Source organism: Rattus norvegicus, chromosome 4, assembly GCF_021556685.1.
Source record: "Rattus norvegicus strain SHRSP/BbbUtx chromosome 4, alternate assembly SHRSP_T2T, whole genome shotgun sequence".
Taxonomy (NCBI): Eukaryota; Metazoa; Chordata; class Mammalia; order Rodentia; family Muridae; genus Rattus; species Rattus norvegicus.
Window position 1 is genome coordinate 156,379,419 of NC_141537.1, and position 24,597 is coordinate 156,404,015.

The 24,597-nt window shown below is 49.0% G+C and overlaps 1 protein-coding gene and 1 long non-coding RNA gene across 48 annotated transcripts in view; one reads left to right on the forward strand and one right to left on the reverse strand.

Moving 5' to 3' along the window:
• The window catches only part of Mical3 (microtubule associated monooxygenase, calponin and LIM domain containing 3), a 199,387-nt gene extending 175,248 nt beyond the window's left edge, over window positions 1-24,139 (reverse strand). For 44 of the 47 annotated variants that reach the window (XM_087658242.1, XM_087658238.1, XM_087658239.1 and 41 more), the window contains 1 exon segment: window positions 3,800-3,917. The gene's annotated coding sequence lies outside the window, so the exon portion shown is untranslated. 47 annotated transcript variants of the gene reach the window in all.
• LOC134486633 (uncharacterized) lies at window positions 4,293-5,849 on the forward strand. Its single transcript, XR_015686973.1, has 4 exons — window positions 4,293-4,645; window positions 4,736-5,105; window positions 5,190-5,223; window positions 5,669-5,849. It is a non-coding gene; the product is annotated as an uncharacterized LOC134486633 (long non-coding RNA).
• Window positions 24,140-24,597: the final 458 nt, after the last annotated feature.

The window sequence follows — 24,597 nt, forward strand, 5'->3', positions numbered from 1 at the left end:
AGGCAGAGACGGGTAGATCTCTAGAGTTCAAGGCCAGCCTGGTCTACAAGGTAAATTACGGGACAGCCAGGGCTACACAGAGAAACTCTGTCTTGAAAACAAAAACAAATGATGAAGGCTAAGCACTAAGGACAGGCTAAGGGCGGAGAATCATGTCCCCAGCCCTTGAAGCACTTCCATTCTCTCTGGTCCTAACTGTCCTGTCGGGTTTAATAATCTATTTAACTATTCATATTCTCAAAATATAAATTTTTTGCAGTTGTTTTTTTTTCCCCAAAGTACTGACTGTCCCCTGCAGAGGGTGGGGGATCGGCAGAGAGAGTGACAGGTGTCAGGACCCCAAACCCTGCCCACTAAGCCTGGCTAAAGCATGGGGCAGTGATGACACTCCCCAGCATAAGACCCTAGGTCTGACTCCAGCCTTGCTCTCTGCCACGTTCTTGCCTTGGGAACTTACCACATGCTAGTGTGTCATATAGGAAACAGGGAAGATGAGTTAAACACGCCTATGAGGAGAAAACAGATGACAGGCACCTAGCCCAGGTGCTGAGGCACTGACTGGCAATCAAAGAACGGTGACATTGCTTACCAGAATTCGGAAAAGTACAGTGGTCTGCCCTAAATCCTTCAGCACAAGAACAAGAACAAGAGGGGTGTGGTTCAGTGGTTTCCTCCAAAGGTGTCAATGGAATACGAGACGGAAAAAAATCCAACACAAGGATCAATGGTTGTGTACTCAGAGCCAATCACGTCACTTCTGCTTCTTCAAATTGGGGAAACACCGTACTATATAATTTGACTGCATTACAGGCAAATAAGAATCAATGTCACTGGGTTGGGGGTGTGGCTCAATGGTGAGCCTAGCTGAGGCCCAGGCACCTGCCTCCAAAGAAGATCAATCGGTGAGAAAAAGGAAGTTCACCTTGTCAAAGAAAAAGAAGTGACCAAATCCAGAGTCTGCTTCTGTAAAAATGTCACACCCACTATCACGCAACATAAACAAACCAATGATGGTTCTTATTCTTCCAAGTACATTAGCTCTGATAGCCTTTTAATCTGCTCATACAACCAGTTGCAAGAAGGGAGGAGGCAAGCGGTGGCTCCTTGCCGAGCCCAGAGCAGAGTCCACGAAAGCTAAGCGGCTACTCCTGCCTGCTGGTCCAGCTTCAGTCATCCTGGCGACTTCTCAGATGTCAGTGTCGGAAAAAAAAAATCAAGTCATGATTCTAGTTCCACTTGGACATGTCAATCCGTGGAGTAAAATCCTCACCTATAAGAGCAATCAACAGATCGAAGAAAGCTCTCCTACCCAGTGGTAGCACCTCTTCTAGAATAGGCACCATCCTGCCTTTCACAGTGCAGCCCTAGATCTGGAGAGATGGCTCAGTGGTTAAGAGCACTATTCTTCCAGGAGCCTGACGGTTCAGCACCCATGTCAGACAACTCACAATCATCCGTAGCTCCAGTTCCAGAGATCTGATGACCCCTCCTGACCTCCAAGGGAACCTGCACACATATGGGCACTCACAGACACACTCACATGCATACCTTTAAGTAAAAATAAACATATAAAGTGCAACATACTGCTGGGTAGGTACACTGGTCACACCTATGATCTCTGCGCTCATGACCGAGACGCAGGAGGATCAGGAGCTCACTTGCCACAAAGCATGATCAAGTTGGTCATCCTTGGCTACACAGGGAGTCCGAGGTTAGCCCAAAATATACAAGACCCCCTATGCGAAAAATAAATAAATAAATAAAAGGAGCCAGCCTGGGTTACTCAGCAAGTTCAGACTGGAATACACACAAAGAGATCCTATCTCTAAAGAAAACAACCACCAAGCCAGGCAGTGGTGGCGCAAGCCTTTAATTTCAGCACTCAGGAGGCAGAGGTGAGTGGATCTCCTTGAGTTCCAGGCCAGCTTGATCTACAGACTGGGTTCTAGGACAAGCAGGGCTACACAAAGAAAACCTGTCTTAAAAAATAAAAATAAAAAACAAAAGACAAACAAAACCAAGAAAATGCATGAGACAGGTGGAAAAAACCTCAATTTTCCTTGTTTAACTTCTCCCAATGCAGAAGTGTTTCCGTATACCCCCTACTAAAATGTCTAGGAAGCTAAAAAGTGGGAGGGGAAGAGCTGGCCTCCTAGTTAGGGGGAGGGGCACCAGAGGCCCAACTCCATCCCACTGTTCAAAGCACTTTTCCCACATTATTTCCAAAGCCCATTCTCTCTCCCACACCTAGAAACCTCACGATACAACCGGGTTTTAGCCTTTTCAAAAGTGAGCACTCTAGCTGAGGAACCTGGTCCAAGTTCTAAGCCATTCTTTGCAGAACCAGCTGAACTGTCTTAGCTATAATTCTGAAATCAACACGTGCTATTAGTACACCACTAAAAGACAGTCTAACACTTTTACAACCTCGAGCCTAAGAAAGGCTCACTGGAAGGCTAAAATAACTGACTTGAGTGCATGTGGCAATCAAATACGGAATTTATGATATTCTCTTCAAGGCCCTTGGGAGATGTGCTCACAGAAGGCGGCCGCAATGAGCAGCATCCTTTGTGGCTAGATCATAAGTGAACTTATTCCTGCTGGAACGGCAATCTGTAAGAGGTCTTTCTTCCTCATAAAATCTCACTCTCTCTCACCACCAACCTAAGCGACTGTGTCAAACACACTCGGATGCACTGGTATTCAAATGCTAGTCTCTCCTTCCACCCACGGCACACTTTAAATAAACAAAACAAACAAACAAAAGACCCCACAATCTCTAACGATCTCCATTGCTCAGCATTAATCCGTTTCACACAAGCCATAATTAATGCCTGAGTTAAACACCTAAATCAAAGCAATACGGATGTGGTGTGTATTCTTGGAAATAACTTTCTGTCTCCAGACTCGGGATGGGGGGAGGGGGGAGGGGTACAGAAAAAAGTCAGCCAAGATACAAAGCTGACCCACGCTCCCAATTGCGCCGAGGCTCCTGAAGGACCCCTTCTTCCCAGCAACAATTGTGAAAGAGCTGGATGATGCCGATGCTTGCCAAGCAGAGATACCAGAAACCTGCAATCGGCCATCACGCCGGCTGTCTGAAAACACCAGACAAGCCCATATCTGGGTAGGGCTCTCCAAGGTTATTCTTAAGCTGGTGATGTCTAGCGTGCCATGGGGACCTCCAACAGTGTTGTCACTTTGTAAGGCAGTTAGGGAGGGGGGCGGCGCTGAGATAAGAAGCCTCCGTGGCTCCCGGTACCCGACTCAGTCTACCACCAGACGGAAATGTCAAGAGTTCTCTGTCATGGCCACCTGCCATAACAGCAACCTACACACTGCGCCTGCTGGGCTCCAGACTAGGGACAACGGGGAGCGCAGCCCCACTCCCCAGGACCCTACAAAGCCTCTTGGGGCACACCCAGTCCAAGCCGTTCAGTCCCTTTCCTACTAGCCAGACAGCTCTCTGGAGTTCTCCCAGGGCGCGACCTGACCTAGCACCCGACTCCTGGAGGTCAGGGACCCGGACACGGGCCCGGTAGAGCGGGAAGCGCACAGGGGCTTCCTTGCCAGAGCCACAGCTCCGCCAGCGTTCCGGACGCACGCGTCCACCAGAGGGAGGCACAAGGCACGGGGCGGGCCGGGACCCCGGAGCTGCCCCAGTGGGACGTGTCCAGCCACGCATCAGGGCGCCGCGGCCACCCGCGCCAAAGCCGCCCGTGGGCCAGCCGCCGATCCCCGGCACACCGAGGCGCAGCGTAGGCGGGATGTGGCTGCTCCCCGAGAGCACAGGGCTCACCTCTGCTTCATGCTGCTGTGTCCTCGTGGCCGGCGGGGCCACCCAGCCGCGCGCCGGGACACGCAGCCGCAGCCCCCGCGCGCTAGCCCGCAGCGTCCGGCGCGGCAGCAGCAGCACTAGCGGCGGCAGGAGCGGCGCCGCCGGGGCGGGGCCAGCACATGGGAGGGCGGGGGCTGCGGCCCTCTAGGCTGGACCACCGACCCCAACGGGGGCGCACTTTCTCAGTGCTCCCGCAGCTCACTCCTGCTCCTCGTTCTCTGAGACCCGGTTGTCACTCTAGGGTTGATCCTTTCATAATCTCACAGGTCACAAGCAGAAGGTAAAGAAATGCATAGCCGCCAGTCCCTCCTACTTGCTCTCTCCCCCCTCGGTATGGACCATATGGTATATTCCTGAAAGCCCAACGGTGTAGGAGAGGAACGAGGTGATTGGCTGGGAATCTTGGAAGGGGAGAGAAGCTACACAAAAGGGCCAACGGGATAACACCGGGGGCATATCAAAGCCGGCCAGACCCGCGACGGGAGGACATCCTTAAAGGGGACTTGTTTGTTGCCCTCAGAAGCTGCCACAAAAACAAAGCTAGAATTTTCTTCCTGATCTTATCCAGATGAGACAAAGTAGGGAAGTCTCCGACTTAGGGGGTAGTAGCTATCGAAAACTTCTGAGAATTGGGTCTATATGTCCATGTGACTTTGAATGGATAACTCCAACTCTCTGCCTCAGTTTCCTTTTTCAATCCGATGAGGTTATTAAACCACGCTTGACCTCTAGAAAGCCTTCCTCGTCTTTTTCGAGAGATTAATCTCTTCAGTTCCGGGCATCTTAAGGAACTGTGGTTGAAAGCAGGTAGACTTTCTACCAACACTTCTGTATAAACAGACTGAATAGTCTTTCAAGGTTTTTTCATATGTAAAGGAGCATTATTCTTCCTACCAGGGTGTGGAGATCATCCTACGTCTGCGTCTCCCAGAGTCAGAAGAAGCCTCAGTTAATTTCTTCACTGAACTGCCGGACTGTGCAGGATTCCAGTCTTCAACAAATCCCACGGGCTGAATAAGTCTGTTCCTGGCTGAAGTCTGTACAAACCACTCAACTATGCAGGGGTCCCCTTGCTTTTTGTTTTTTGGTTTTTGTTTTTTGTTTTTTTTTTTTTCCCCTTCAGTCACCTTCCATGTCTAGCTGAAGATCAACAAACGTCTCTAAAGGCCTGGTCATCTTCCCCTTAGTCCAGGAAGCCAGACTGGTTCAGACAAATTCCACTCCGTTTGCACGGAGTGTTGTGTGGCGCTGGAGGGCACGCGTGAAGGTCAGAGGACAACTTTTAGGAATCAGTTCTCTCCCGCCACGGGTTCTGGGAAATCAAATTCACAGGCCCTCCCTCTACTTTCAGAAAATTTCAACTTGCACTCCTTGGCTTCCAAACCGTAAGATATTCCGGATGCTTTTCCTGAGAGTTCCTCTTGTAGCCAGACAACCCATCTTCCAAGCTATTGTCCAGGGACACGGAGAAAGTTCGAATCTGCTATGGAGCTCTTCTAACCTGTAGCTATTGACAACGGAGAGCTCCCATTTCTACCTTGTGCCCCTGTGACCCTAAATTTATGTACTTTATGCCCCTACATGCACTCCTCTCTGTCCCCAGGATCCAGCAGCAGCTGCTGTCCGTGCTTATGAACTGTTATGATTTAGATAAGTAGTGTCCTTCGGAAAGGCTCATGGGTTTGATGCTCGGCCCCCAGCTGGCTTGCTATTTTGGGAGGTGCTGGAAACTTTAGGAGGTGGGGCCTGACGGGCTGAAGTAGGTCATTAGGAGTTATCTTGTCCCCTGGCCTCTTCCTGACTGTCCTTCTGCTTCCTATCCTCCACGAGGTCCGAGGCTTCCTACTGCCATGCTGTTCCTGCCGGATTCCTGTTGCTGGGGCCCCAAGTCAACAGAGCCGGGAACCGAAGATGGAAATCACGAATTAAAAGAATTCCTCCCTTAAACTGTTTAAGTCAGAGATGTTTCTCATAACTGTGAAGAAGCTGACTAAACACAGTATATCAGTTCTGTTGGGAGAGGGTTATGTGTGTCTTCTCATTACAACCTCAGATTAATGCTATGAAGGGCATTACTTCTATTCATAGCTGAGAGGGGAAAAGCGTGTGAAGAAGCTAATCTGTACAAGGGCCCAGACAAAGAGGCCTGGCCCTAGGACCACCCTATAATCCTGCTGTACAGCACTGTGCCGGGGGTGGGGAGGATTTTTGTTTTGTTTGTTAGCCTGATGTGTGCCAGGGGTGTTTGGGAAGAGGGAGTCTCCACTGAGGAATTACCTCCCATCAGATTGACCTGTAGGCTACTTCCTGAGGCATTTTCTTGATCAACAATTGCTATGAGGGCCAAGGCAATTGTGGGCAGTGCCACCCCTGGGCAGGTGGTCCTGGGGTGTGTAAGAAAGCAGGCTGAGCAACACGGAGACAAGCCAGTAAGCAGGGCCCCTCCATGGCCTCTGCATCAGCCCCTGCCCTGACTTCCCTTCATGGTGGACCACACCTAGAAGCTGAGATAAACACTTTCCTCAAAGTTGCTTTTGGTCACGATGTTTTATCACAGAGGTCACAAGCAAACTGTGACAAATGCTGTCTCCTAGTTTTCATAAATCTATTCCATGTCAATAAAAGATGAAGTCAGGCTGGGGGCCCTGTGGTAGAGTGAGCTTTAGCTTGCTTGAAACCTCAGGTTTGATCTTCAGCAAAGGAAAGGGAAAGGGAGAGAAAAGAAAAAGAGAAAAGGAAGCAAAGGTGGGAAAAGGAGAAGAGAGGGGAGGAGGAGTGGAGAGGAGAGAGGAGGGGAGAGCAGAGGAAGGGAGGAAAGGAGAGGGGAAGGAAGGAGGGGAAAAGGGAGGGGAAAGAGGAGGGGAGGGGAGGGGGACCAGAGGAGAGGAAAGGAGAGCAGAAAAAAGGAGCAGGGGAAGGGAGAGCAGAGCAGGAGAGGGGAGAGCAGGGGAGGGGAGAGCAGAGCAGAGTAAGAGAGGGGAGAGCAGAGCAGGGGAGGGGAAAGCAGAGCAGGGGAGGGGAGAGCAGAGCAGGGGAGGGGAGAGCAGAGCAGGGAGAGGAGAGCAGAGCAGGGGAGGGGAGAGCAGAGCAGAGCAGGGGAGGGGAGAGCAGAGCAGGGGAGGGGAGAGCAGAGCAGGGGAGGGGAGAGCAGAGCAGGGGAGGGGAGAGCAGAGCAGGAGAGGGGAGAGCAGGGGAGGGGAGAGCAGGGGAGGGGAAAGCAGAGCAGGAGAGGGGAGAGCAGGGGAGGGAAGAGCAGAGCAGGGGAGGGGAGAATAGAGCAGGAGAGGGGAGAGCAGGGGAGGGAAGAGCAGAGCAGGGGAGGGGAGAGCAGAGCAGGGAGAGGAGAGCAGAGCAGGGGAGGGGAGAGTAGAGCAGAGAGAGGAGAGCAGGAGGGGAGGGGAAAGCAGAGCAGGGGAGGGGAGAGCAGAGCAGAGGAGGGCAGGGGAGGGGAGAGCAGAGCAGGGGAGGGCAGGGGAGGGGAGGGCAGGGGAGGGGAGAGCAGAGCAGGGAGAATAGAGCAGAGCAGGGGAGGGGAGAATAGAGCAGGAGAGGGGAGAGCAGGGGAGGGGAGAGCAGAGCAGGGGAGGGGAGAGCAGAGCAGGGAGAGGAGAGCAGAGCAGGGGAGGGGAGAGTAGAGCAGAGAGAGGAGAGCAGGGGAGGGGAAAGCAGAGCAGGAGAGGGGAGAGCAGAGCAGAGGAGGGCAGGGGAGGGGAGAGCAGAGCAGGGGAGGGCAGGGGAGGGGAGGGCAGGGGAGGGGAGAGCAGAGCAGGGAGAATAGAGCAGAGCAGGGGAGGGGAGAGCAGAGCAGGGAGAATAGAGCAGAGCAGGGGAGGGGAGAGCAGAGCAGGGAGAATAGAGCAGAGCAGGGGAGGGGAGAGCAGAGCAGGGAGAATAGAGCAGAGCAGGGGAGGGGAGGAGAGAGATAATTTCAAAACAGTTTCTATGCTTGCAATGTCATCAAAACAAGACTGTGGAGGACTGGCAAAAGTTTGTCTACACAAGGAAGAAAGAAACCACAGCTCACGAAGCACAGCAGCTTGGCCAAGGTTAAGAAGGCTGTCTACTTGGGAGGCAGAGGCAGGAGGATTGCAAGTCCCAGGTCAGACTGGTGTACATTCCGAGATCCTGCCTGAGACAAACCAGAGCTTTGGGCCCTAACTCGGTGGCAGAATAATCACATAGCATATGAATTGCCTTGGGTTCTGTCCCTGAGGCCTCCAAAAATAAATGGAGCCCGGTTTTCCAAAGCATACGCCCTGTCCACTGCAATCTCCCACTCCCTCACAGTCCTTTTACAACATGTAACAAGTCGGCAGCAGGCGTAAGCAGCAAGCAAGGAGGGAAGAAATACAGAACAGCAGAGTGTGTGCTGAAGAGTTCAGGGGCTGTGGCGTGAGCAATGAGCTTAGGTCTGCAGAAGAGGGAAAGCTCCCACCACCTGAGTCCTTGGACTGGGGTGAGCCCTGTGTCCGTGAGGAAGGGCAGCATGCAGTGCCTCAGAACCAGAAGTTAGTAAAATAGCCTGGCCCCTGGCAGAATACATCCCCGAAAATACAGGTTGGGCTAATTATTTCATTCTTTTTAAGCTGTTGAAATCCTAGTAAAATTGTGTGGGGTTGGGTCTGCAAGACAGCTCAGAGGGTAAAGGGGCCTGGCTCCAAGCCTGACAACCTAGGTCCTGTCCCTGAGCCCCACTTGGTAGGAGGACAGAATGAACCAATTCCTATAGGTCGTCGTCTGACCACCACGCTTGTACAAATGAATAAATATTATTTTGTTTTTTAACTTAAGGGGTCAGGGGGTTGGGGATTTGGCTCAGCGGTAGAGCGCTTGCCTAGCAACCGCAAGGCCCTGGGTTCGGTCCCCAGCTCCGAAAAAGAGAAAAAAAAACAAAAACAAAAAAAAACCTTAAGGGGTCAGGCACAGAGGTGTTTTTTTTTTTTTTTTTTTTTTTGGTTCTTTTTTTCGGAGCTGGGGACCGAACCCAGGGCCTTGCGTTTCCTAGGTAAGCGCTCTACCACTGAGCTAAATCCCCAGCCCCCAGAGGTGTTTTCTTAATTTTTTTTTTTTTGGTTCTTTTTTTTTTCCGGAGCTGGGGACCGAACCCAGGGCCTTGCGCTTCCTAGGCAAGCGCTCTACCACTGAGCTAAATCCCCAACCCGTGTTTTCTTAATTTAATCCTAGCGCTCACACTTGGGAGGCAGAGAGGCAGGTGGGTCTCTGTGAGTTTGAGATCAACTTCATACTGAGTCCTAGAATACCCAATGGCTATATAGTGAAACCCTATCTTAAAATTGTTTAATTATATTTATTCATGGATTTATGTGTGGGAGGTTAAAAGACAACCTGTAGGAATTGTTTCTCACCTTCCAACATCTCAGTCCCAAAGACAGAACTTAGGTCGTCGGGCTTGGTGGCAAACACGTTTACTCATTGGGCCATCTGACTGTCTCACCCCCATACAATTTTGCTTGTGTGTCCCCTGCTGCTAGGGTTTCAACCTTAATGTCCCTCTGCCCCCAAGGAATTATCAAGCTTCCTATAGCTCAGAAACTCTCAGGATGCCTTGGACAGGCGCGGATGTAGGATAGGAAAATCAGAAAGGAAGCGCAGGGTGGCTTAGGACAAAGTTCATTCTTGAACACCCTTGAACAGGGACCCAGCAAAGACAAGGATGGGGTGCTTCAAGTCCTTGCCTCTGGGGCTGGAGAGATGACTCAGCAGTTAAGAGGACCCAGGTTGGATTCCCAGCACCCACATGAAAGCTAACAAGCTTTAGTACCAGGGGACCTGAAGTCCTTTATCTGGTCTCCACCATGGGGCACAGACTTACATGCAGGGAAGACAGCTATGGGTGCACAGAGAGATACTTCTGGGTTCTAAGCTGATCACTGGACTGTCCCACAGCAAGACTTTAATACACACACACACACACACACACACACACACACACACACCCCTCTTTTACTTTCCAATTCCCAATCCACGAGTCTTTTTACCCTGCCGGCAGAAAGAAAATTAAAATAGAACTTGACAAAATGACATGTCTATGTCTGCATCAGAATCTCACGGTACAATAACCCCAAAGCTGAGAGAGGTTTCCTCAGACTCACCGGACTGTTGTGTGCTTTGCAACAGCCTGGGGTTCTGTGTAGCAATGGTGGGTAAAACCAAGATGCAGCATCCAGGGGATAACATTAGTTGCCAAAGTCACTGAGCAGCCTAGAGCCACCATCTTACCTCTTCATAGAGCCACTACCTCACCTACAGAATCCCGGAGCCCCAATGGCTTCCGAGACTTCCCCGCCCAGCTCACAACGGCTTCTGATGGTCTGTAGGAACTCAGTGACTTTTGCTTACATCTTTGTTTTAGCGGTGCTGAGAATTGAACCAAGATTTTTTGCACATGCTAGACAAGGGTTTGAGCTGCAGACACCCTTAGTCCCATATGTAGATCTTCATTACGGTTGCACATCAGAAAGTGCTGTGTGCACACACAGGTTCACAGGTACACACGTGCCTGGCTTCTCTGAGCCTCTTATCAGTCCAGACTGAGTGCTGTGCACTTGTAGGAACCACAAGTATGCCTACCCTAGTGTGGAGGACAAGAATGGACTAAGGGTCTCCATCCCTACTTGCTTAGGATAGTGCTCTTTAGATAAGAATATTAGGGGTTCCCTGGGTTCGGTCCCCAGCTCCGAAAAAAAAGAACCAAAAAAAAAAAAGAATATTAGGGGTAGGAGGGATGGCACAGTGAGTGGAGGCACGAGTCTCAGGATCTGATCCCCCTGAATACACATGGTACAAGGAGAAAACCAACGCTCACAAGTTGTCTTCTGACCTCCACAAGCATGGCCGTATGTATGTATGTATGTATGTATGTATGTATGTATACACACACACACACACACACACACACACACACACACACAATAATGTAATAAAAACATTAAAACAGACACACTTTTGGATAAAATCAAGTGTAAAGTCTAAGCGCATTAGGGAAGTGTAGTAGCACGGACTGACAATCTCAGCACTTGAACAGCTGAGGTAGGAGGATAAAAGTCAAAGTTAGCCTGAGCCGCCATATACCCTGTGTCAGAAACAAACCAACAAAAATTAAAATAACAAAAGTACAGTAGGGGGTTCCACAATGTCCGCTGTGACCCAGGCTGCTGTGCTGCTCCCTTGGTTCACACCCTGTGACCTTGGGGCTCAACAGGAACTCTAGGACGGCAACCCTTCCACCAGGGTGACAGTTGCTTTCCCTGTACCTCAACACCAGCTACCCTGTGACTGGAAGGATCTGCTTGCAGAGGAACCTGCAGGCCCAAGGGTGGCAATGGCCTGGGAGCAGTGCTAGCCCAGTGGACTGCAGCCGTGGGGGAAGGTTGCCTTCCCCGGCACCAGCTCCAAGCACTGCTGTGTGGACAGCAGCGCTCCCTTCCTGCAGGGCTGTGGCCTCACTGCCACCTGGGGCCTCTGTCTCTGAGGTAACAGATACAAGGAGGGTGAGCTTCCAACGGCGGCGACAAATGAATGGGATGCTTTGGTCACTGTGGGACACTTGTAACTGAAGTGGGAAGGAACTGTAGCTCTTTAGTACCTCTGAGCTTTCAAAACTGGATCCAAAACTCAAAACACTTTAAAATGAGATGATGAGGGGTTGAGGATTTAGCTCAGTGGTAGAGCTCTTGCCTAGCAAGCTCAAGGCCCTGGGTTCAGTCCTCAGCTCCAAAAAAAAAAAAAAAAAAAAAAAAATGAGATGATGATGATATAATAATTACATCGTCGTCGTCGTCATCATCATCATCATCATCATCATCATCATCACTGTTATTTCCAAGTATCAGTAAACAATTAAACGCAGATTTAACTCAAGTAGCTTTTTTTTTTCACCTGTTCATTTCATCTGACAATTAAAGGTGGTAAATCTTGTGGGCTAGGGCCAGAGAGATGGCTCAGTGGCACTTGCTACCCTTCAGTTTGTAGCACCCACGAGGCAGCTCACAACCACCTGTAACTCCAATTTTAGGAGCTCCAACGCCCTCTGCTGGTCTCCATTGGCACTGCACTTACATCGACCACATGTACCAACGTGCAGAGGAAGCTGTCATATAGATATATCATAAAAATCAATAAACCCTTTGGGGAAAAAATTATAAACTTTAAAAATATTCCTCAGAATGCTGTTTGGGAAAAAGCAATGCAAAGACACGGGGGTAGTTGAGCGATCTGAAGATCTGAAACAGTATTTGGAGAGAAGCTATGGGCGTAATACTAATAGCCTGTGCAGTGGCACCCTGTCTCGGGATGCTTTGCAGCACTTGGACATAGCAGCTGAGCAGGTGGAAAGGTCTCAACTGGTTCCTTCTGCAGGTATCCTCCAGTTTGGTCCTGTAGAGACCCTCCCTTCACCGCTCTAGCTCTCCTTCTCTCGCTCTCGCTATTTATTTCAATGACAAGGAGACCCTGACGGCTTGTAATTTTGAAGAGAACATCCATCTCAAGTTGCAGCTTGGTCTCGCTGTATCTTATGCCTCAAATCTACTACGTGTGCTTTACCACTGTGAAAAAATGCTAACGCTCCCAAAGTGGAATTCCAAGCACAGATGTGGCCGCACGAAGGAGTGTTATCCTTGGCTGGCTCACCAGAGACTTGCTTTGTATGGGGTTCTGAAGCATCTCAACGGGGACATTCTTCAGAGCTGTCAAACTAGTGAAGAATGTGACCCGACAGAGGTGAACATCACACCCCACTAGCTCCGAGGTGCTGGAGGCCATTCTTGGTTCCACCGTGCCTTCCGGTGGTGGGAGTGATTGTGTTTATAATTAGGTAGGCAAGTAAGTTCCTGATCTAAAAGGCTTTCAAGGCTGGGCAGAGTGACACACACCTTTAAACTCAGCACCGGGGAGGCAGAGGCAGGTGGCTCTCTGTGAGTTCAAGGCCAGTCGGGATTTGAATCTGTTATAAGTCATTTTAAAATAGAGGCTGGCTGGGCTGAATTTGTCCTTTCAAAAATGTTTCTACATTTATTTCTTTTGACAGGGGGAGGGAGTGCATGCCATGGCCTCAAGTGGAGGTCAGAGGACAGTTTGTGGGAGTCAGTCTTCTCCCCTCTACTGTGTGGATTCTTGGAATTACCATCAAGCCAGGGCAGCAAGCAAGTATCCTTTCCCCACTGGGCCATCTCACTGGGTCTGGACGTGTCCTTTGACACATTAAACTTCAAGATATGTGGGTTCCTTTTTAAAATCACAAGGAATTTGTTACAGTAAACATTTTTTGTGCCATTTGACAGAACTCAGAATGATTTCTTTGAAATAGGTTCAAACCTAAAAATAAAATCAAATAAAACTAAGCCAGGAAAAGGAAAAAAAAATCTCTATTTTAAAAAGAAAAGAAAAAAAAACCAAACCACCAAAAGATACATTTTATATAATAACAAAACATAAAAATGAAGTCAACTTGGTCTGGAGAGATGGCCCAGCAGTTCAGAGAACTTAATGCTGTCCAAAGGAACACACATGATGAAGCACTGGTTGCTCTTCCAGAGGACCCAGGTTCGAGTCCCAGTCCTCACATGACAGCTCACTACCATCTCTAACTACAATTCTGGGGATCGAACAACTCTTCTGGTCTTGGCAGGCACCAGGCATGTGTGTGGTGCATTCATATCTATGTAAGCAAAGCACCCATACACATAAAATAAATAAATCCATTTGAAAATGGAAGCCAGCTGACAGAATGCAGGAGACAATCCGGTAATAAATGTGAGACCTCCGAGTGTCCACATGTCCTCTCTTTCACTGGTACAAACAGAGTAGGTTTGATGAGAATTAAGATGGTCTCGCAAGACTTACTAGGAAGTTAAAGAAAATTACTAAAAACTATTTAAACATTTGGTGATGTTTAAATATCTCACTGTATGCTGTGTCGCTCCAATCTTTCTTGTATTCGGACGTGGGCCTAGTTGTTACCAGCTGAGCCATCTCTCCAGCATGTCTGTTTCTTAATACTTAATACCTTAGGTGGATATGGTGCTTAGACTTTCTCTGAAGCCCTCCTTATCACAATATTTATATTTTTACACTGGAGGTGTCCTGCCAGACAGGAGAAGAAAGAATATAACATCATCAGTAAAATTCCTTGACTTATTAAATCAAATTACAATCAAATCCAAGGATGGCCAGGTTTTGATCATCTAACGTTTTTCAGGTATCGTTTCGAAGTTAGGCTCTACTTCAGAATGAGGTTTCTGAGGTTTCCTCTGTGAGTCAGAAATGTTTCATCTCTGAAAACATCTGCAGGACCAGTTGTTTCTCTGAGCAGATATGTTTCTCAAGGGAGAAGATCCAGTGAGTGCAGAGACATTTCTTTAAATAAACAAAACAAAACAAAACAAAACAAAAAACGATTGTATTGGGCTAGAGAGATGGCTCAGTGGTTAGGAGCACTGACTGCTCTTCCAGAGGTCCTGAGTTCAATTCCCAGCACCCACATGGTGGCCCACAACCATCTGTAATGGGATCTGATGCCCTCTTCTGTGGTAAAGACAGCAACAGTGTATTACTTTTATTATTTTATGTGTATGGGTGTTTTGCCTATATCTGTCAGTACACTGCATGCACACCTGGTGACCAAAGAGTCCAAAACAGGGATTCTGCTCCCCTGGAACTGGAGTGACAGACAGTTGTGAGCTGTCCTGTGGGTGCTAGGAATTGAACCCCGGGTCCTCTGGAAGAGCAAGCAGTGGTCTTAACAGCTGAGCCAATTCTCCAGCCCCAAAATATTTCTTATCTTGTCAAGACCCCATAAGAAACTCAGTAACTGTGAAAAGACAAAACTACCACATAATCTCGACAGGCTCCCAGGTCCTCCTTGCTTCTATCTGAGATCACAAAAACTGAAATTTGATCAAAACCACTCATTGGTTTTCAGTCATCCTTCCTGAGTGTCTGTTGACAAGGCACTTGTCTGGGATGACAGTCGTGGCAAGGATAACAACGGGACAGAGGTCTAACTTCTGGGACAGAAGCGGGATGCTGCTCCCAAGGCTGAGAAGGCTTACCTGAGATATGAAGGATTTTGTGGATAAGGGAGGATTTGAACACCCCTCCCCCAAGTAGATAGATAAGGTAATCTGCAAAGTGGGGTTCTACCTGTAGAAGTTCCAGTTTGGAGAGAAGAGCTGGGCTCATACTCTGTAACCCAAGCCTTTGAAGAGAAGCAGGGATGTGACCTGGGGTGGAGCAGGCTGGAGGGTCAAGTGAGGCCAGTTCAAAGGAAGATTGCAAACGTGGGAATGACTGGGTAAACAGTAGAGTGGGTGGGAACTGAGTGTCCAGAAATCATCTTCTTGGCCTGGGGTGTGTGCGTGGCTTCATGGCACAGTGAATGCCAGCCGTGCCAGGGGCCCTGAATTTCAGTCCTAGTGTGGGAGTGGGGTGGGGTCATGGAGGGGACCTACAGTTAAGGTCCTTTTATTGTGCCTTTTCATTTGGGGAGAGGCTTGAGTACTGAGCATCCTTTTATAATAAAATAAAATAAACCAGTTACAATTTCAGAACAGCCACCTCTTCCTCAGAAAAAGACAGGACAGAGAAGAGTTGAATGTCCCATCTGTCCAGATGTTATGGCCTTTTAGGTGCTCAAACCACATCAGTGGTTGGAAGTCTTCAGTGAGTTCTTTCCCCGTGCTTAGAGAGCCCTCTGTTTGCATGGAGAGCATCAATGTCCACCCCATACTCTGCACACTGCAGCCAAACTACAGACCTTCACCCTTGTACCAACCTCCCTAGGAAGCAGGAGAATACACGCTCACCTGTGTCTAGGGCCAGGCAGCCCTTACTTCTGTAGACTCTGCTTATATTTTCTGAAAACGGAACTCTGAGTGTGAAAGCCCAAGAAAAAGTATGCAGAGGATCAAGTCCTTCAGCACAGCCAAGGCCACTCACCCTTCTGACTCTGCCTGGCCTGACCAAGTCCCCTTTTAAAACTTGAGGTCAGGTCCAGTGAAATGGACCAAGGCACTTGTTTACCAAGCCTGAGGACCTGTGTTCAACCTCCAGGATCCATATGGTGGAAGGAGAGAACTAATTCTTTTTTTTTAAAGACTTATTTATTTATCTTATGTATAGATATACACTGTAGCTAGCTGTCTTCAGACACAACCGAGGAGGGCATCGGATCCCATTACAGAGGGTCGTGAGCCACCCTGTGGTTGCTGGGAATTGAACTCAGGACCTTTGGAGAAACAATCAGTGCCCTTAACCGCTAAGCCATCTCTCCGGTCCCAAGAACTAATTCTTTTTTTTTCTTTTTTTTTGGAGCTGGGGACCGAACCCAGGGCCTTGCGCTTGCTAGGCAAGCGCTCTACCACTGAGCTAAATCCCCAACCCCCCAAGAACTAATTCTTACAAGTTGCCCTCTGACTTCTTCTTGTGTATCACAGCACAGAAGCATAAACACACTAAATAAATGAGTGAATGAATAGATAAATTTAAATGAAATTAAACTTGGAGTTTAAGAAAGCACCATAGGTTCGATCGCTAGCATTGAGGAAACATGTATAGCACAAAGCAGTAACAACAGCCCCGTTTTTCGAGACAGGGTTTCTCTGTGTAGCCCTGGCTGTCCTGGAACTTGCGTTGTAGATCAGGCTGGACTCAGATTCACAGAGATCCACCTGCCTCTGCTTCCTGGTGCTGGAATTAAAGGTTGTGCACCACCAACATTTGGCTCAACAATTTAAAAACAACTTAAGAAGTGCTTCGGGCCAGGAATCTTTAATGCTAGCACTCGAAAGGCAGAGGCAGGTGGAGCTCTGAGTCTGAGGCCAGCCTGGTATACAAAGTGAGTTCTAGGACAATCAGGGCTAGACAGAGAAACCCAGCCTCAAAACAAACAAACAAACAAACAAACAAACAAATAAACAAACAAACAAAACCAAAACAATCCCCCCACCCCCAGCCAAGAAAAAACTTTGGAGAAGAAGAGCAGGGGTCAAAGGGCTGAAGTTTTACTGCAGAAGTGTAAGCTTCCATGTGGTTGGTTACTAACGGGTTCCATACAGCATTGCTTCAACCCCCAAGCCTCCTGGGGCAGTAGGGCAAGAGGTGGCCAGAATCCCCCTGCCAGGCTCCTCCTCTTGGATCTCCTTGCCAGTTCACCCAGAATGCTGTCCACATGTCGTCCATGTGTGCTGAAACACGACCCATGGACCTAGGATTTCACAAGGCCATGCACTTTGGGCTCCTGGACACTTTTTGGCCTTGGCTTCCTGTCTGTGGCTTTTGCCCACCCAGCATCCCCAACACCCGGAAATGGGGCCTGAATGCCGCAGGGCTGGCGGGCAGTCAGCTCAAGGGCCTGTCACTCCACCTACTCACAGGAGGCAGGTAGCCTGGCTTGAGGTGCTCTGACCTTTCTTCCCGGGAATTTGAGTGGGAACCCCGGGGCCACAGGAAAATGAGAATGAGTTCTTTCAACCAAGAATATGCTGAAGGGACAAGCTTTCTGTTTGGATCCCCTGAGCTGCCTGGTTCCCATCCTTCCTGACACCTGGGAACTGCCTTTTCATGAAGCTAATTTACAGCCTCTCCCTCTCCCTTTCCTTCCCCTTCCAAAAGTCAGCCCAAGAGCCTATTTCTGTTGTTTGCAATGCCCCCAACAGCTGCCAACCCTCCCACCTCTCCTTCACCTCACCCAGCCCTTGCCACCTCTGTCTGTACAGAACTATATCTAAGATCACTGAGCCGCAGAGCCCTCTATAGAGATATTAGTGTATTTTTCCCAAAGTTACACAACTAAGGAGCATCATGGCCAGAATTTGAACTCATATTTTGGTATAAAGGCAAGGTGGGAGTGATGTGTTACACAGCCAAGACGAATTCAAATGCTTGCCTTCCTGTATGCTACGTAAAACCCCGAGTCCTGTTACTGTGTTAGAATTGCATTGACTCGAAACAAGAGGAACAGGTACAGGAATGGCTCTCTCTCCATGTTCTCTAGGGCTGCCGGAAGTGCAGCATAAGTAAGAGGCTGGCCTGGGTCAGCACTAGTTAGACTGGCTGCCCTAAACGCACAAATTACAGCCACCTAGTGAGTGAACACAGCAGTTGACGCCTGATCTAGTTCAAAGATCTTTGTAGATCTGCAGTTTCTATGTAGATCCAGATAGATTCTTGAAAATCACTCTCTCTTGCTCTGCCCATCTCTCTCACCACACACACACAAACGCATACATACACACACACATATACACACATATATATACATATATGCATAAACACATTCAACACACACACACACACACACACACACACACACACTCATGCATATGTAGGTCAAAGACAATTCTCTCCTTCCACCATGTAGGTCCCAGGGATCAAACTCAGGTGTCAGGCTTAGCAGCAGCAGCCTTTACCCAACAAGTCATTTCAATGGTCCTCATACCAGATTTAAAAACCTGAACATTTCTCAGTGGAATTTCTCAGTCTACGGAACGCCTACGAGGAAACTCAGATGCTCTTGGAGGTGGGGAAGAGTGTGGGGCAGATGCACTCACTCTGAATCTCCACTGCCTGCCTTTGGAGAAGGAACAGAGGCAGGGACATCTACCCTCTTTGGGATGGGAAGGAGAACCAGGTGGGGGAAGGGTCAACCAAAACTAAGTGTGTCTGAAAATGGCACAAGGAAACTTGCTACTTTGCATGTTAAAATAAGAAACAAATAGGCACGGGGCGCTCTCTCTGAGGCTCGGCTGAGGTTGTGTTGCAGGCCACAGGTTAAGCAGAACCGGGAGGGCATTGGCGCTGAGACTTTAGAACCAGGGAAAAGAGAACAGGCTTCCCAGACAGCCTCTATTCCCATTCCACCGGCTGCCTCCTCCCCCTGGCTTCCCCACTTGATTACACCAGCATCCATATTAGGATTTACAAGACAGGCTCTCCCAGAGCTCATGACCTTAACTCAAAATATTCTACACACACAAGTTTCCTGTGGAACACAGGTCACTGGGGCTTTGTAGTCAAGGGTTCTAATCACTTAGCCTCCACTCTCGATCTAGTTATCCCCCTTCTTTCCTCTTGTTATCTCTCTCTCTCTCTCTCTCTCTCTCTCTCTCTCTCTCTCTCTCTCTCTCTCTCTCCTAGGTCTTACTCTGTAGCCTAGGCTAGTCCTGAACTCACTATGTAGTTCACACTGTCTGAAACTCAGAGAAATTCTCCTATTATAGCCTCCCAAGGACCACCCAGCTTTGGCTTCATGCTTGTTTTTTGAAATATTGGAAATATTGTCTCTGGATGGAGCCCAGGCTATCCCCATGTATTACCATATTGCATCACCTCCAAACTGTACCAGTGAAGAAAGCAACCCAGAACAGATGAGATAGTTTTACCTCAAACACCATAGCATTATGAGTTAAGGTTTTTGATATTTTTTTGTTTTTGAGACAGACTTTCCTCAAACTTGTGGCAATACTCCTATTTCAACCTCCTATTAATGTTTTTGTTTGTTTGTTCGTTTTTGTTTTTAAAATATTAATCAACCAGGTATGGCAGAGCACACGTTTAATCCCAGCACTCATGGGGAAGAGGCAGAGGATCTCTGTGAGTTCAAGGCTAGCCTGGTGTACATAGAAAATTCCAGAACAGTCAAAGCTACACAGAGAAATCGTGTCTAAAAAAACAAACAATCAAGAGCAGTTCCAATGTCTTACAAACTCCATATGCCCCTTACCATTAAATTCTCTAAAGCTTCAACCCCAGGCAACTATTAATGTTTTCCTTCACTAAAATTTAGTCATTTGCAGAGTGCCATATAAGTAGAAGACACAGTGAGTAGATTTGCTTAGAATCGGAATTGAAGAATATATTGAAATGGGCCCACAAGATGGCTAAGTGAGTAAAGGAGCTTGTTGCCAAGCTTGACAACCTGCGTTCAGTCCTCAAGACCCACATGGTGGAAGGAGAGAAAGGACTCCTAAAAGCTGTCCTCTGAGCTTGGGACAAGCACTATGGAACCTGTGTGTTCCTCCCTAAATGATGAAAATGTAAAAAATACAGTGAAACGTTTGGCTTTCCTTTCTGCACTATTCAAAATGCGGTATCAAAAGTCTGTTGCAGTCTAGGAGTTATTCAGTGTAGAGCTCACGCTTAGCAACTCAAGACCCTGGTTCAAGTCTCAGCTCTTCCACACAAAGCTAAACAAGCAAAGCGAAGGGGGTTGCTTCAATATCAAAATAGTAGTACCCAGAAGGGTCATCGCACTTGCAGCTCAGACCTCTCAGGTCAGAGTGCTCAGAACGATGGCCTCTCAGCACGGCACTTGCCAAAGTCCCGAGTCACACATACTCAGTGGTCAATGCTCAACATGCACACAGCCCTGGGTTCAGGTCCTAGCACGAAAATAGTGCAAACATATATTTAATTCTATTTTTTGTCAGCTCTTCTGGAATTGGACTCCTTACTGTTTCATCGTGATTCTGTTCTAACTTCCCTCAGAGTTCACCGCAGGGGAATAACTGTGATGATTGTTTGATTGTGACCCGTGCAAAGAATTGAATCTTGACGCCTGGGGTGTGTAATTAGCATGGGCAGGGTCTGGACTTGGTCCCTTATCCCCCAAAATAAATAAAACAAGTGCTTCTTAACTCAGCATACAACAAACATAAATATACACAAAACCAAACACTGATTTCAGGTAACACCCTCCCTCCTCAGTGTATAGGGCACACTTGGATATTTTTTCTTTTTTCTTTTAAAAATGTTGCTTATGACCCACCAAACTATTCCCTGGACCACTGAGGAGTCACGATCTACTCTGCCAAAGTGTCAGCTACCGCCGGTAGCAAAGTGCCGGAGTCTCCCGGGGCCTCCCTCCCGAGTCTGGGCAGTTCTTTCTGAGGGTGTGTTGGGGTGTATGTGGAGCCAGGTTCCTGGACACTTCCTCCTGGGCTGTGGAGTAAGGCGCCATTTTCAGGCCCTACCCACAGGTGGGTAGGGATGGTGAGAGATGAGACCCAGATACACTGTACTTGGCCTAACCAGCTAGTGGATAGGCAGCATTTACAGTGCTGGCATCTGCCCTGTGAGTTGGGTCAGCTCTGCGGTGACCAGTCAAAACAGGGCTGGATAGCAGAAGCCACCCTGAGCCATCTGCCTGGCAGAACTTGTCAGAAGTGCCCAAGGTCATTGAGGAGGTCAAAGGATGTCCACAGGCCCTGTGCTGGGTGAGTGCTGGGGAAACCCTTGTAGGAGCCTCAGGGTAAATGGAGTCATTGTCTCCAGAGAGCAGGGCAACTCAACCAGGAGGCAACATAATTGCATGCTGGTGTGTGTGTGTGTGTGTGTGTGTGTGTGTGTGTGTGTGTGTGTGTGTGTACACGCTCGCGCGCGCCCGCGTGCATGTGTGATGTTACTTAAGGAGACTAGTAGAACAATATGTAACAGAATGATGAAGGTGGTGGTAAGTTTGGGGTTGCTTGGTAAGCCAGCACAAGGAGAGGCTTGTCCAAGTCACTAGCCGGGAATGTGGAGACAACGTAATCTGGTACAGTCTGTGGGAGAGCTGTGGCCATTCTGTGTGGGTATCCTCCTGCCCCCCACCCCCAGCCTGGCACAGGAGGCCTCGTGATTGCAGCCGGGTGGGTGGGTGCTCTTTCTGTGGCTACTTAATTCTCTTTCCATTCTATGAAGTGGATGACAGAGGCCAGGCTCTCAGAATAGGCAGCACTGTCTGTCATTTGCCCCACCCCCCCATGAAGACTTTAACCCTTTCCCAGTTTAATCAAAATTAATGGGAGAGCCCTAGAAAGCTGTGATGGGAAAAGTCCTAGCACCAGGGCACACTTTGTGGTTTTAGTTTTTGGTTTATGGGAATCTTATGTAGCCTAGGCTGGCCCAGAACCCAACAGGTAGTGGAGAATGGCTCCTGATCTTCCCGCCACTACCCCTCAAGTGCTAGGCTAATCGGCATGCCCCGCCAGGCTGCCCTGACCTTGTAGGCTATTTCCCGTTCTGACTTCTCAGGCCTGGGGTTTGAGGCCTTACCTAATTTCTGTGAGCACAGCAGCCTTTGGCGAACTTGCTGCTGTGTAGTTTCTGCCTCCCACCTGCTTCCCAGCATTTATGACTTATGAATATTTATGAGATAGCTTTAGAATGCAAAGTTTAGGGCAAGCTTTTTGCTTCCTGGTCTGTGAGTGTGTTTGTGAAGAGAATGTTACCCTAGTTATCCAGTTCTCAACAAAAGGAAATTTTTACTATTTCCCTTCGGTGTAGGAGGGATTTAAAGCCATAAAGAATCCAGTCTTGAAAAAGACTCAGACTCTAATTTCTAGGTCGTTTTGTTTGCTTTTTTCCCCTTTGTTCAAATGTCTACTATATTCTTGCCTTCTCTTTCTTTCACTCTCTTCTTTCGTCAAGAGCTAATATAGACCAGGCTGGCCTCAAACTTGCTATGTAGCTGAGAATGGCCTTCAACCCATGATCCTCTGCTTCCACCTCTCAAATTCTTGGGTTACAAAAGCGAATCACTATCCTCCTCCTCTTTCTAGTAGCCATGCTTCTTGCAGTTGAAGAGTGGGACAGTGACATGTGTGACTCTGCTAAGCACTCAGACACGGAATCCATTTCTACAGGAACCCGCAGTTTCCCCTCTGTATTCCCGCAGAGGCTCACATTTCCTTTCCCCTTGGTCTGGAATATAGGTCAGAATATTCTCTTCAGAGAAGGAGCCCATTCTGAGAGAGGCGCCCTCCCTCTTTCAAAACATCCCTCTCACCCTCAGCTGCTTCGGGTAGCCAGAAGTCCTGCCTGCCTGCCGAGGTCCAGCCTCGGCACCTTCCTGCTTTCTTCCCCACAGCGACTAGTCATGCACCACAAAAACAATCTACCCCACCCTCCAGCAGCAGCAATTTTGAGAGACTACAGCAGTACGGAGTTCACCTGTATGCGTCATCTCGATTAGAATGGTGGCGGGCAACCTCGGTGCTTTAGAATCACTTGAGAAGACTCCAGGTCTTCCCACATGCAGCTAGGGAGGACTACTGCAGGGGCCAGCAGTGCAGCGGTTCGTTTATCGCTCATTCCAACTAGGTCTGCACCCCTCCCCTTTTTTTTCCCTCGCCTAGCTTCCCAACGCGATAAATTCTAAACACTTCGTCACAGTGCCATGGTCGTAAGAATAGATGGGGGGCGGCGGTGTGGAAGAGGAGGGGTTGACGGGGTGTAGGGGAAAGAGAGGACTTGATGGATATACAGAAAGAACTTTGCCCTGGAAGCACGCTCCCTTGGTTCTGAAACCAATGCAGTGCTCCGGAAGTCTTTTCGTCCTTCCATTGCCTTCCAGAGGGGAACCAACCATCCCTTTGTTAACTAAGGCTCGACAGAGGCTGACTTGCGCCCGGTCCTCCGCAGCCAGGGGCACGTGCCTGCCGGTGCTTGTGGGGATGGCACCTCTGGCCTGTTTACCGGGTTGTGTAGGTGAGCGCCGGCGCCCTCTACTGGACTGAAATGAATGTCCCTCTGAGTAACAATTGTCGCCTGTGGATGAGCTAATGGATTCACATTGAGCTCGCAGAAAGGACACGGTGTCGTGGGGGATCCCCGGGCAGTTCTCTGACTGGCATTCCACTGGCTTGCCTAGGGATGCTATTTCTTTGACTGGGTGGGTGGGTGAGCAAAAGAATAAAGAGAATTGGACGGTATTGGCTAAGAAACCGAGAGCTGTGTTTCTGTCTTTGGGGCGTGTGCTTAGGGTGCACGGTATCCGCTGGTAGGGCGTTGTGCGGTAAAGGAGACACGGATACCGGGGTGTAGCTCCCACTGGTTAAGACAGCCACGCGCCTAAAGGCAGACAGAATTGTTCCAAGAATCCCACATATGTCAGAAAGGCAAGGTAAGGCATAAACAATTGAAAGATGTGATAAATATTTTTAAAGGCGCCAGTCAAGACACAAAACCGGGGTTTGCTCACCCAGGGGACGATCTCACGGTACTCACGGACTGGGGCTTCACACCCGCATCCTCCTCGCCGGTGAGAGCTTGCCTCCTAGGTTGGCTGGTCCTCAGGACACAGGTGCTGCTGTTGTGGCTGCACACATCCTAAGTGTGGCGACTCCACCTTCCAGCTAGAATCTCATTCAAGGTTCTCACCCGGAGGCCCTAAGGCACACTTCTTTCATTCTTGTGCCTTCCCTCGTTCTCTCGGGAGTCCGGAGCAGCGAAGAATGAATGAAGAACCAGGGGTCTGCCTCGGTCTGTCCTTCCTCACCGCTGCATCTCAGCTAGGGCTGCAGAAAGTGCAGTAGCGGAGCTGGCTAGGGCTCCTCGCGGTTGCCACGGTAACCAGGAGCAGGCGCCTACCCTGGTGGCTGGGGAAGGCTGTGAAGGAAAGGTACTGGATAAGCGATGACGCGTTGGCCTCCCTCCTGGGCATCGGTTGAGCCTCAAGTGATCCAAATGAAATGAAGTTCCAACACGGTACCACCCAAATAACTCGTTCTTTAGACTCAAACCAAAACCACCCCTGCTGTCTTTTTTCTCCTCCTTTCCCTCCACCGTCAACACACATAGGAACATCATAAGGATTAGAAATTCCAGCACTATCCCAGGCTCCCTGCCCCAGAGGATCCTGCTGCACACAGAACAGAATGTTTTCTAGGCTCGCCCTTGAAAACAGAACTCCCAGCGGGTGCCAGCTACGGGTGAGCTCGGGGGAGCTAGAGAAGGGACCAAGCAAAGGATGGTGATGA